Below are 12,248 nucleotides of genomic sequence, written 5' to 3'. Positions count from 1 at the left end.
GGATTGGCCAGGTGGCATCATTGATGGACTCAAGTGTGGCAGCGGTAGTGAGGTTGGCCCAGGATCAGACATTGTTTCGTTCTGCTGTGCATAGGGTCACTATGAGTCGGTTCCTACTTGATGGCACCTGACAACAACAACAACAACACAATTCAACACACTTATCTTGATTCAGCTCCTCCTTTGCTCTTTGGGCCCTCCTCACATTGACCTATGGATTTCTTAATTGTGCTGTGTTCTTTCCATGTTCAAAGCCTTAATAAGTTTTATTTTCTTTGCCTAAAACACTCGTCCCATGTCTATTCTTCATATTAACTGTTATTAGTCCCCAGTGAACAGTTAAATCCTATTTATTACTCTGCCCTAACTCTATTTCCACAGGGAAGCCCTTTTTGATCTCCTAGAAAAGGTCACGTCTCTTAATAAATGTCATCCCACACTTATCTCTTTCATTCAATAATTTAACAATTACTGGGTGTCTGTAAACCATGTACTCTTCTAAAATGTGGTGATGAAATGAGGAAAGACTGACAACTCAAGACAAAACAAAAAGATAATTTGAAATAGTGATGAAAATTACAAAGAAAATAAAACAATTAAAGGTGATATTTTGGTTAGGAAATTTACAATTGCTATTAAAATGAGTGATGGTATATTTTGTTGAATTAAGTATAGTCTTTTCCATAAGAAAACCATTGTAGTAGTTGTTGTTAAGTGCTGTTGAGTCTGTTCCAACTCATAATGACCCTGTATAGGGTATCTGATGAGCAGCTGCTGAGCTTAAACAGCTGACCTTGTGGTTCAAACCAACTGTGCAGTCCAGCGCATTTGGGGACTCCTAAGAACAGTAAGAATACTTAGAATACTTATTGTTGTTGTTAAGTGCCATCAAGTCGGTTCTGATCTATAGTGACCCTGTATAGGATTTCCCTGGAGCAACTAGTAAGCTTGAACTGCAGAACTTTGCAGTCCAGTGCATTAACCCACAGTGCATGCCAGGACTCCTTGTTGTTGTTATTGTTGTTAAGTGCTGTTGAGTCGACACCTACCCATAGCAACCCTGTATAGGGTTTCCGAGGAGTAGCTGGTGAGCTTGAACTGCCAACCTTGCAGTTCAAATGGCTTTACAGTCTGGCGCATTAACCCACAGCACCACACCAGGACTCCTAAATGCCCTTAAAATTAGGACTTTGTTTCCATTGTTCACATGGTATCCTAACACTTTGCAGCACCCAGCACGTGGGCTCAAAAGTATTACTGAATGAATAAATTAACCTATTTCTTATTACCCACCACTTGTCTGTCAGTTTGTTGTACTGTAGTGACTTGTGTGTTGCTGTGATGCTGGAAGCTATGCCATGAGTATTTTAAATGCCAGTAGAGACACTCAGGGTAGAAAGGTTTCAGTCAAATTTACAGACTAAGACAGACTAGGAAGAATGGTTAGTCACAGAATACCTTATGAATAACAGTGAAACATTGTCAGGTATAGTGCTGGAAGATGGAAACACTATGAATAGCAGCAGAAATTGCCAGCTATAGTGGCAGAACATGAGACACTCAGGTTGGAAGGCACTCAACATATGACTGGGGAAGAGCTGCCTTCTCAAAGTAGACATGACCATAATGATATGAATGGAGCAAAGCTTTCCAGACCTTTATTTGCTGATGGGATGCAATTCAAAAGGAGAAGAAACAGCTGCAAACATCATTAATAACTGGAACATGGAATATATAAAATATGAATGTAAGATACTGGAAGTTTTCAAAAATGTAGTGGAACACATAAAGAACGCATGTATCTTAGGTATTAGTGTGCAGAAATGGAACGGTTTTTCAATCAGCCATATGATTTACTATGCCGGGGCCATGAAATTGAAGAGCAAAGTTGTCCCATCCCATTCATCATCAATAAAAAAAGCATTTCAAGATGTATCTTGAAGTAAAATGCTGCCTATGATAGTATTATATCCATCTGGCAACAAGGAAGATCAAATTTATGCAACAACTAATGTCTATGATGATGAAATTGAAAAATTATACCAACCTTTTCAGTCTGAAAATGATCAAACATGCATTGATAATTACTGGTGATTAGAATGCAAACCACCATTCCTCTATCAGTTTGTCATACTGTGGTGTTTTGAGTGTTGCGATGATTCTGGAAGCTATGCCACTAGTATTATAAATACCAGCAGGGTGGAAAAGTTTCAGCTGAGCTTCCAGATGAAGACAGGCTAGGAAGAAGGAGACAGAGACAACTTATGAATATTTAGTCACTGAAAACCTTATGAATAGCAGTGGAACACTGTTAGATAGCAACAGAATATTGAATATTGAAACATGATGAAGAGCGCCAGAATATTGTCAGGTATAGTGCTGCAAGATGAGCCCGTCAGGTTGGAAAACACTGAAAATATGACTGAGGAAGAGCTGCCTCATCAAAGGAGAGTTGACCGTGATGACACAAATGGAGTCAAGCCTTCTGAACCTTCATTTGTTGAAGGGCCACAACTCAAAATGAAGAGAAGCATCTGTAAACATCCATTAATAATTAGAGCATGGAATGGATGGAGGATGAATCTAGGAAAATTGGAAATTGTTGAAAATTTAATGGAATGCATAAACATCATTATCCTAAGCATTACTGAGCTGAAATGGACTGGTATTAGCCAGTTTGAACCTGACAATCACATAGTTTACTATGTTGGAAATGGCAAATTGAAGAGAAATGGCATTGCATTCATTGTCAAAAAGAACATAGCAAGATCTGTATTGAAGTACACTGCTGTCTGTGATAAGATAATATCCACATGCCTAAAATGAAGACCAGTTAATACCACTATTACTCAAATTTATGCACCAACCACTAAAGCCAGTGATGATGAAATTGAAGAATTCTACCAACTTCCTCAGCCTGAAATTTATCAAACATGCAATCAAGATATATTGATAATTACTGGTGATTGAAATGCAAAGGTTGGAAACAAAGAGGAAGGATCAAGTAGTCAGAAAATATGGCTTTGGTGATAGAAACAATGCTGGAGATCGCATGATAGAATTTTGCAAGACCAATGACTTCTTCATTGTAGATACCTTTTTAAAACAGCATCAAAGATGACTATACACATGGACTTCACCAGATGGAATACACAAAAATCAAATTGACTACATTTGTGGAAAGAGAAGTTGGAAAAGCTCCATATCATCACCAAAACATGGCCAGAGACAGACTGTGGAACAGATTATCAATTGCTCATATCCAAGTTCAAGCTGAAGCTGAAAAATTAAAACGAATGCAAGAAATGAGGAGATACAAAAACTAAACAGAAAGTTTCAAAGGTCAGCTGACGTCAGATGGCTCTTGGTTGAAAGCAGAGACTACCAGAAAGATGTTTACCTGTGCTTTTTTGACTATGCGAATGTTTTCTGTTGTGTGAATCATGACAAGCTATGGACAATATTGTGAAGTATAAGTATTCCAGAGCACTAAATTGTGCTCATGAGTAACCTGTACATAGGCCAAAAGGAAGTTACTTGCTCTAGTAGAACAAGTGAACACTGAATGGTTTAAAATTAGAAAAGGTGTGCACCAGAGTTGTATGATTTCACAATAATTATTCAATCAGTGTGCTGAACAAATAATCCGAGAAACTGGATTATATGAAGAAAAACATGGCATCAGGATTGGAGGAGGAACTATTAACAACCTGAGCTTTGCAAATAATACATGCACCAAAATCGTGATAAATGGAGCAAAGTTATTATCAAAGACTTTACTTTGTTTAGATCCACAATCAATGCTCATGAAAGCAGCAGTCAAGAAGTGAAATGACATATTACATTAGGCAAATCTGCTGCTTTAAAGTGTTTAAAAAGATGTAAGTTTGAGAATTAAGGTGCACCTGACCCAAGTCATGATCTATTCCATAGCTTCATATTCATGTGAAAGTTGGGCAATGGATAAGGAAGATTGTTGAATAATCAATGCATATGAATTATGATGTTGAAGAAGAATATTAAGAGCACCATGGACTGCCAGAAAAGCAAATAAAATGTTCCTTAGAAGCCAGGACAGTGACACTTTGTCATATACTACCGTTATGTTATCAGGATGGACCAGTCCAGGAAGAAGGACATCATACTAAGTAAAGTGGAGGGTCATACTAAATAAAGTGGAGGACTTAAAGAGGAAGACCTCTAAGGGGATGGATTGATTCAGTGGTCACACCTATGGGATCAAATGTAACAATAATTGTGAGGATTGTGTAGGACACAGCAATGCTTTGTTCTGTTGTGTGTTTGGTTGTTACATGAGTCAGAACCTACTCTATGACACCTAACAACAGCAAAACCACTTCCTAGTGTACAAATCTAAAACATTAATGTTTTTTAAATTAGTATTTGAAAGGCATTACCAGTTTACTTTGTGCAAGTATGATAATTTTTTTGCATTTGTTCTAGACTATATGGTTGACTCCATGCCTCCTAAAAAAATCAAGATGATAATAAAAACTAAATTCATCTCATGTTCTCTATTCTCTCAGCAGATGAGAACTTACTTCCTTATATATTAAAAATAAATGAATGTGGAAGGATATTCATGACACTCACATCATAAAAATTCACCCTGACATTTTTGCAAAGTCTATGTGTGGGATGTTGACATATTTTTGTTATAAAATGACAGTTTTAGTGCAAGTTGTTCTCATTGTGACCAAGGAGCGAGAGCAAACAAAGGGAAAAGAATAAGTTACAGAACTACTATCCACACATGAAGCGAACCTGTCAGGTGACAGAATGGCAGAAGTACTTTCTGAAAAGGACTGCTGTGTATGGGGTGGAGGGAAGTGGGTCAGTAATGTTGTCTGCTTTATGTTATCTAAAGAAAGCCATTCTGATTTTTCCATTAAATGGCATCTTGCCCTACTTTGAACTCCATCGTTGTTGTTGTTAAGTGCCATTGAGTTGGTTCCAATTCACAGCAACCCTGCATAGAGTTTCTGAGGAAGAGCTGGTGGGTTTGAACCGCTGACCTTATGGTTAGCAGTACAATGCTTATCCTAAAAGTCAAGTACTTTTCAAAAACTCTTCTCAAATGACCTTTGACTAATACATTTAGATATTGCTTGCACTGTTCTAAGTGCTTTATGTTTATTAACTCAGTTTTTATTACAACCCTACGAAGTTATTATTGTTAAGTGCTGTTGAGTTTGTTTCGACTCATAGCAAGTCTATACAGAGTTTCCAAGTAGCAACTGGTAGGTTTGAGCCACTGACCTTGTAGTTATCAGTCCAATACTTAACCTACAGCACCATACTAGCACTATGCCCTATGACGTAAATATGCTATTATTTTTCTTTCTATGTACAGTTGAAACACTGAGGCACAGAGGGGTTATATAGGTTGTTAGTATACCTAGCTCAGCATGTCATGCATTGTAGGTACTCAGTACATGTTTGAAAATGAGATTGAATTAAAATGATGTCATAATTGCACAAGCGTATTTAGTGACTAGGACTCTGATTTCCATATAATGGTCTAAATGGTAAGATACTCATTTGAAAAAAAAATAGAAAAACTGAATAGGTAGAAATGAAATAGGGGAACTGATAAGGATTGGTTTTGGTGCTTCTGTCTCCATGTGGTCTTCCTTTTCTTCACTCCCTTGCTGGTTCCACTTGCTAGCTACAAGAAGGCACACTCAGGCTAGCATCTCAAATGTCTTTACTAAGAATAAATGAAAGTGTTTTCCTTTTAAGAATACAGATTTGTATTTCAAAGGAATGACTCACTTTAACAATTTCACCTATTAATCAGTATATGAGGGAGGGAATTATTCCAGCAGTAGAACTATCCCTGAGTTGCAGAAATTATCCCAGTTTTAATTTAAAACATATCATAAGTATAAATATAAGATTAAATAAAATATTTAATATCAAATTTAAAATCAGGCAGTTTTGAAATAATGTAGCCATGCTGATATTCATTTGCTTGAAGAATTCTGCTGCATAGGAAGTTAAATTTAATTTGGCTTTTTGTTTTTTGATATGTATACCATAAGCCTATAGACAATAGATAGGCCTTAATAAAGCTAAAAATAAATAAAATGAGGATGTTAATAAGCCTTGAAGCTCATTAAACATTTGTGACTCACTGACTATATATCTATTACTTTTAGATGAAAATACATCAGGAAACCTTTGTTACATGGAAGTTGTAACTAAGTGAACAATATATTCAAATTGAATACAAAACATTTTCCTTCACATCTTTTTATTGACAATTCTTTAGTAAGAAATTTCAAGGAATTGAAAAGACTTAAAAAGTAATGATTAAATATGCAAATTTGACAATTTATAGTCCTTAATAAAGAATTAAAATTTAAAAGATATGTCCAAATGGATTCTTCTCTGACATCTCATTATTATTTTCTTAATACATGTGATTTCATCATTTTATTAAGAAAATGAACTTGTTCCTCTCCCTCTTCATTGTTCTACCCCATTTATATATCTGAATATCCTCCCTTAGATGTTCTGTTTTTTCATTCTATTAAAATATATTATGCACTCTGCAAATTATTCCTTTTCCTCTCTCAGGAGCTTGAGCATTCTATCTTTTTTTCTATGTTAGCTTTCTAACCTTAAAATTCATGCATAAAAACTATTTTGAGAATCCTTTTAAAAATTATCTGTGAAAGTCAGCATCACTAACTGCCTTTTTTGAATGGTCTCTTTTGGAATTTAAGTTTATTTTTTAATAGTGAATATGTTTAATGCAATTGCACTCAATATGCTATAATTGGATGCCCATTTTGCTGTTTGTTTGGTTGTTTTTTTGTTTGTTTTTTTAACCTCCTTTGGTGGTTCTGTTGGTTTCTTTGCTCCACAAAATTTTCATTTTATTTGTGGGGCTTCTTGTCATTTCCGTCATTGTGATTGTTTTAATGCTTACTAAATATTTAGGATTTTCCTGTTTTGTTTTTATTATTTTGATGGTGTTTATTCATTATTTGAGGTTATCTATAATTTTATTTTCCTGGGGTTTTAATTATTATTAATATTATTTTGATGAGGTTTATTCATTATTTGAGGTTGTCCTGTAATTTTAAAAATTTCTTCCTAGTTTAAAACCATCTGACATCTTAAAATCTACTTGACTTCATTGCCATTTGTAAGTTTTGTAACTACACTATACCCTCTTTTTGCTTTGTAGTTGTCTTCTTTATGCATTGACATCTCTGGATTCCCTACATTCAATCTTGTAGGTTTGTTTTACTTTGGATACTTTATTTCTGGGTGGTATCATTATGTATGTTGATCTCAGGTTCTTGTTGGCTGTTATTGGGTCTCTGTCCAAAGAATTGCCTTTAGTATTTTTTGTAAAAATTGATCTGGTTGTTGTGGTGTGCTGTCAAGTCAGTTCCCATCCATAGCGACCCTGTGTGGGGTTTCTGAGGAGCAACTGGTGAGTTTGAAGCACTGAATTCGTGGTTCAAACCAACTTTGCAGTCCAGAGCATCCTGGAAATGTCCTAATTTTGCCATCATATTTGCGGGACAATTGTTCTGGATATATTATTCTTGGTTAGTGTAATTTTTTCTTTCAGAATCTTGCATATGTCATCCTATTTATTACCTTCTTGCCTGCTTGGTTTCTGCTGAGAAGTCAGAACTTAGTCTTATTGTTTCTCCTTTGTAGATAACTCTTCATTTTTCCTAAGCTCCTTTCAGAATTCTTTATCTTACCTTGTGGAATGTTTGATTATAATATGTCTTGGTAATTTTCTTTTGGGGTTTATCCTTTTCGTGGTTCATTTATCCTTTTTGGGGTTCATTCAGCTTATTGAATGCTTATTTTCTCATCTTTCATGATGTTAGAGACATTTTCTTCCAACAACTCTTTAACAATTTTCTCTTTGCTTTATCTTTGTCTCTTCTAGTTCTGGAATTCTAATCTCCCATAAGTTATTCAATTTGATGATGTTTCACATAAATCTTAGGCTTCCTTTTATTTTTTCTTCTTTTTTTCTGATATTTCTTTTAGCTGAGTTATTGTTGAGAGCTATGTCCTCAAGCTCACTAATTCGGCCTTCCACTTTTCCACATCTACTACTTTGCCCTTTCAATGTATTGTTCCATTTCTGAAAACTTGGTATTAATTGTCTGGATTTCTGTTTGCAGATTTTGTATTGTTTATAAGTTTTCATTTATTTCATCCATTTGTTCTTGTAATTTCCACCCTGGATCTTCTAAAGTTTCTACTGTGGTCTCCCTGCTTTAATCTGCAGATTTCTTGATTATTTTTCCCATCTTTTATAGTTATTAAACATAAATTTAATTTCATTTATCAAGTATATATCTGTGATACAATAATATCCATATACCAATAAGGAAGACCAGTTAATTATGATTAAAATTTGCTCACCAACCACAAAAGTCAGTGATGATGAATTGAAGAATTGTACCAACTTCTACAGTCTGAACTTGATCAAGCATGCATTGATAATTACTGATGATTGGAATGTTAAGGTTAGAAACAAGAAGGAAGAATCAGTAGTTAGAAAATATGGCCTTGATGATAAAAAACAATGCTGGACATTGCATGATAGAATTTTGGAAGACCAACAAATTCTTCATTGAGAATACGTCAGTAACATAAAAGGTGATAATACACATGGACCTTACCAGATGGAATGAACAGGAATCAAATTGATTATATTTGTGGGAAGAGATGGTGGAATGCTCCATATCATCAGTCATAACAAGATCATGGGTAGATTGTGGAACAAACCATTAATTACTCATATGCAAGTTCAGGCTGAAGCTGCAGAAAATGAAAACAAGTCAACAAGAGCCAAAATATGACCTTGAAAATATCCCACCTGAATTTAAAGAGCATCTCAAGAACAGATTTGATGCACTAGACATTAATGAACTAAGACCAGAGGAGTGAGTGGGATAGCATCAAGAACACTATATAAGAAGAAAGCAAAAGGTTATTACAGAGACAGGAAAGAAATTTAAAAGAAATAAAAATTAATGTCAAAAGAGACTCTGATATTGGCTGTTGAGCCTAGACAAGCTAAAGCAAATGGAAGTAATGAGGAAATTAAAAAGTTGATTAGACTATTTCAAAGGGCATCTTGAGAAGACAAAGCAAGTATTATATTAAATATACAAAGACCAAGAGGTAACATACCAAAAGAGAAGAACACATTCAACATTTCTCAAGCTGAAAGAACTGAAGAAAAAATTCAAACCTCTACTTGAAATATTGAATGATTCTGTGGTCAATATATTGAAAGATGCAGAATATCAAAAGAAGATGAAAGGAATACACAGATTCACTGTACCAACAAGAAATTACATGCTCAACCATTTCAAGAGGGAGCCTATGATTAAGAACCAATGGTACTGAAGGAAGAAATCCAAGCTTCACTGAAGGCATTGTCAAAAATAAGGCTCCAGGAATTAATGGCATACAAATAGAAACTCCAACAAACTGCTGCAGCACTGGAAGTACTCACTCATCTACGCCAAGGCATTTGAAAGTACCTGATGTATTCATTGGAAGAAATTCATATTTGTCCCCCAAAGAGGTGACCCAACAGAATGTGGAAATCATTTCACAATGTAATTAATATCAAATGCAAGTAATATTTTGCTAAAGATAGTTAAAAAACAGTTGCAATAGTACATTGGCAGGGAACTGCCAGAAATTCAAGCCAGATTCAGAAGAGGACATGGAATTAGAGATAACTATTCCTGACATCAGATGGATCTTGGCTGAAAGCAGAGAATATCAGAAAGATGCTTACTTGTGCTTTATTAACTATGCAAATACTTTGACTATGTAGAATATAATAAATTATAGATAAAGTTGAGAAGAATGATTATTACAAAATATTTAATTGTGCTCATGAGGAACCTATATATAGACCAAGAGGCAATTGTTCAAACAGAACAAGGGCATACTGAATGGTTTAAAATCAGGAAAGGTGTGTACCTTATTCAGTCTGTATGTTGAGCAAATAATCTGAGAAGTTGGACAATATGAAGAAAACATGGCATCAAAATTGATGGAAAACTCAGTGACAACCTGTTCACTCACTGGAAATGAAGAGGACTTAAAATACTTACCAATGAAGATCAAAGACCTTCAGTATGAGTTCTACCTTAATTAAAGAAAACAAATATCCTCACAACTGGACCTAAAAATAGCATCCTGATAAATGAGAAAAGAATGAAATTGTCTAAGACTTTATTTTGCTTGGATCCACAATCAACGCTCATGCAAGCAGTAGTCATGGTATCATAAACTGTATTGCATTGGGCAAATCTACTGCAGAAGACCTTTTTAAAGTGCTCAAGAGTAAAGATACCAGTTTGGGGACTAAATTCTGTGACCCAAGTTATGGTATTTTCAATAGCTTCAAATACATGTGAAATTTGGACAATTAATAAGAAAGACTGTAGAAGAATTATGACATTTGAATTACAGTGTTGGCAAAAAACTTGAAAGTACCATGGACTACCAGAAGAACAAACAACCTGTGTTTGGAAAAGTACAACCAGAATGCTTATTAGAAACCAGGTTTGTCAGACTTTGTCTCTCATACTTCAGACCTGTTATCAGGAGGGACCAATCTCTGGAGAAGGATATCATTTTTGACAAAGTGAAGAATTAGAAAAAAAAGAGGAAGACCCCCAATGAGATGGATTGACCCGGTCAGCAGCAGTGAGTTCAAACGCAGCAATTGTGAGAATGGCACAGGACTGGGCAGTATTTCATTCTGTAGTCCATAATGTCACTATGGGTCAGAAACACCCAATGACACCTGGCAACAACAACAAGTATTATTCTTTTGAATTCCTTATCAGGTAGTTCCAATACCTTTTCTTGCTCAGAAACATTTTTTGGCTCTGCATCTTGGTCAACTGTTTGAACCACTTGGTCTTGTTTGTTTATGTGTGTGTGTCAACTGTAATCATCTGTTTTCTTTGAGGTATTGTAGTGTCTGTCATTGTATTTGTATTTAATTGATGATTGTATTTTGGTGTGTTCATAGGTACTCACCACCTCTTCCTGGTGTGTGTGACTAGAGAATGGTAACTGTGTGCACAATTCTCCATTCACTGTTCATGAAGCTCATTTCAGAGTGGGTTTGACTGGTGTTTGTTACTGTGTATCATTGGTCAGGTTTTATAGGAACTAGTACTGGCTCTTGTCCAATGGTTGGGGCTGCAGAGGTACAGTTGTGTTGGGCTCTATGGGCACAGTTGCTGTCTTCCTTTGGGTGGGGCAGGAAGAAAACACACCCCACTTCACCCCTACACACATATTCAAGAAAAACAAACAGTAGTAAGAAAAGAAAATAATAGAAAAAAATAGGCAACAGCAAACAAAAGGAATATACTAAAAAGAGGGGGAAAAAAAAGAAATGAAAAATAAAAAAAAAGAAATGAAAAATAAAACCACAGAAAATAATATAAGAAGAACAAAACGCTGAACAAAACTAGGAAGAATGACGAAGAAAAAAGAAAGAGACCAGAAAATAATAAACACAATCAATAGGAAACAGAATAAAAGAGAGAGGACAAAAAGAGAAGCAGACAAAAGGAAGAAAAAAGGAAAATGGAGAAAGAAAGGATAAAAAGCAAGGTTGTTGTTAGTGCCTTCGAGTTGGCTCCGAACCATAGTGACCCTGTATAGGGTTTCCAAGGAGCAGCTGGTGAGCTTGAACCGCTGACCTTGCAGTTCAAACGGCTTTGCAGTCTGGTGTGTTAACGCACAGCGTCACACCAGGACTCAGCGCAAAGCAAGGTTAGACACAGAGAGAAAAAAAACACAACAACAACAACAACAACAACAAAAGGTAAAAACTAGGACAGGGTCCAGAACCATAGAGGAGAAAACTATGCGGGGTGGGGAGGTGGGGGGGTCCCCAGCCAGCCAAAAATCTCAGGATGTTTGGAGGGAGTGGATGAGAAGGTAATGTGTCAGTCCCTAGATGGAGTTCAAAGATCTTAGTTTTGTCATTTTTCTGACTTCCATACAAATTTGTTGTTGTTACATGCTGTTGAGTTGGTTCCAACCCATAGCAATCCTGTATAGGGTTTCTGAGGAATGGCTGTTGGGTTTGAACCACTGACCTTTTGGATCAAACCAACCCTGTGGTCCAGTGCATTATCCTATATTTTCACATCAGGACTCCATACAAATTGGGGGACTTAAAAAAATGC

The sequence above is a fragment of the Chrysochloris asiatica genome, unplaced genomic scaffold (assembly GCF_000296735.1).
Source record: "Chrysochloris asiatica unplaced genomic scaffold, ChrAsi1.0 scaffold00077, whole genome shotgun sequence".
Lineage (NCBI taxonomy): Eukaryota > Metazoa > Chordata > Mammalia > Afrosoricida > Chrysochloridae > Chrysochloris > Chrysochloris asiatica.
This window is presented reverse-complemented; position numbering follows the sequence as displayed.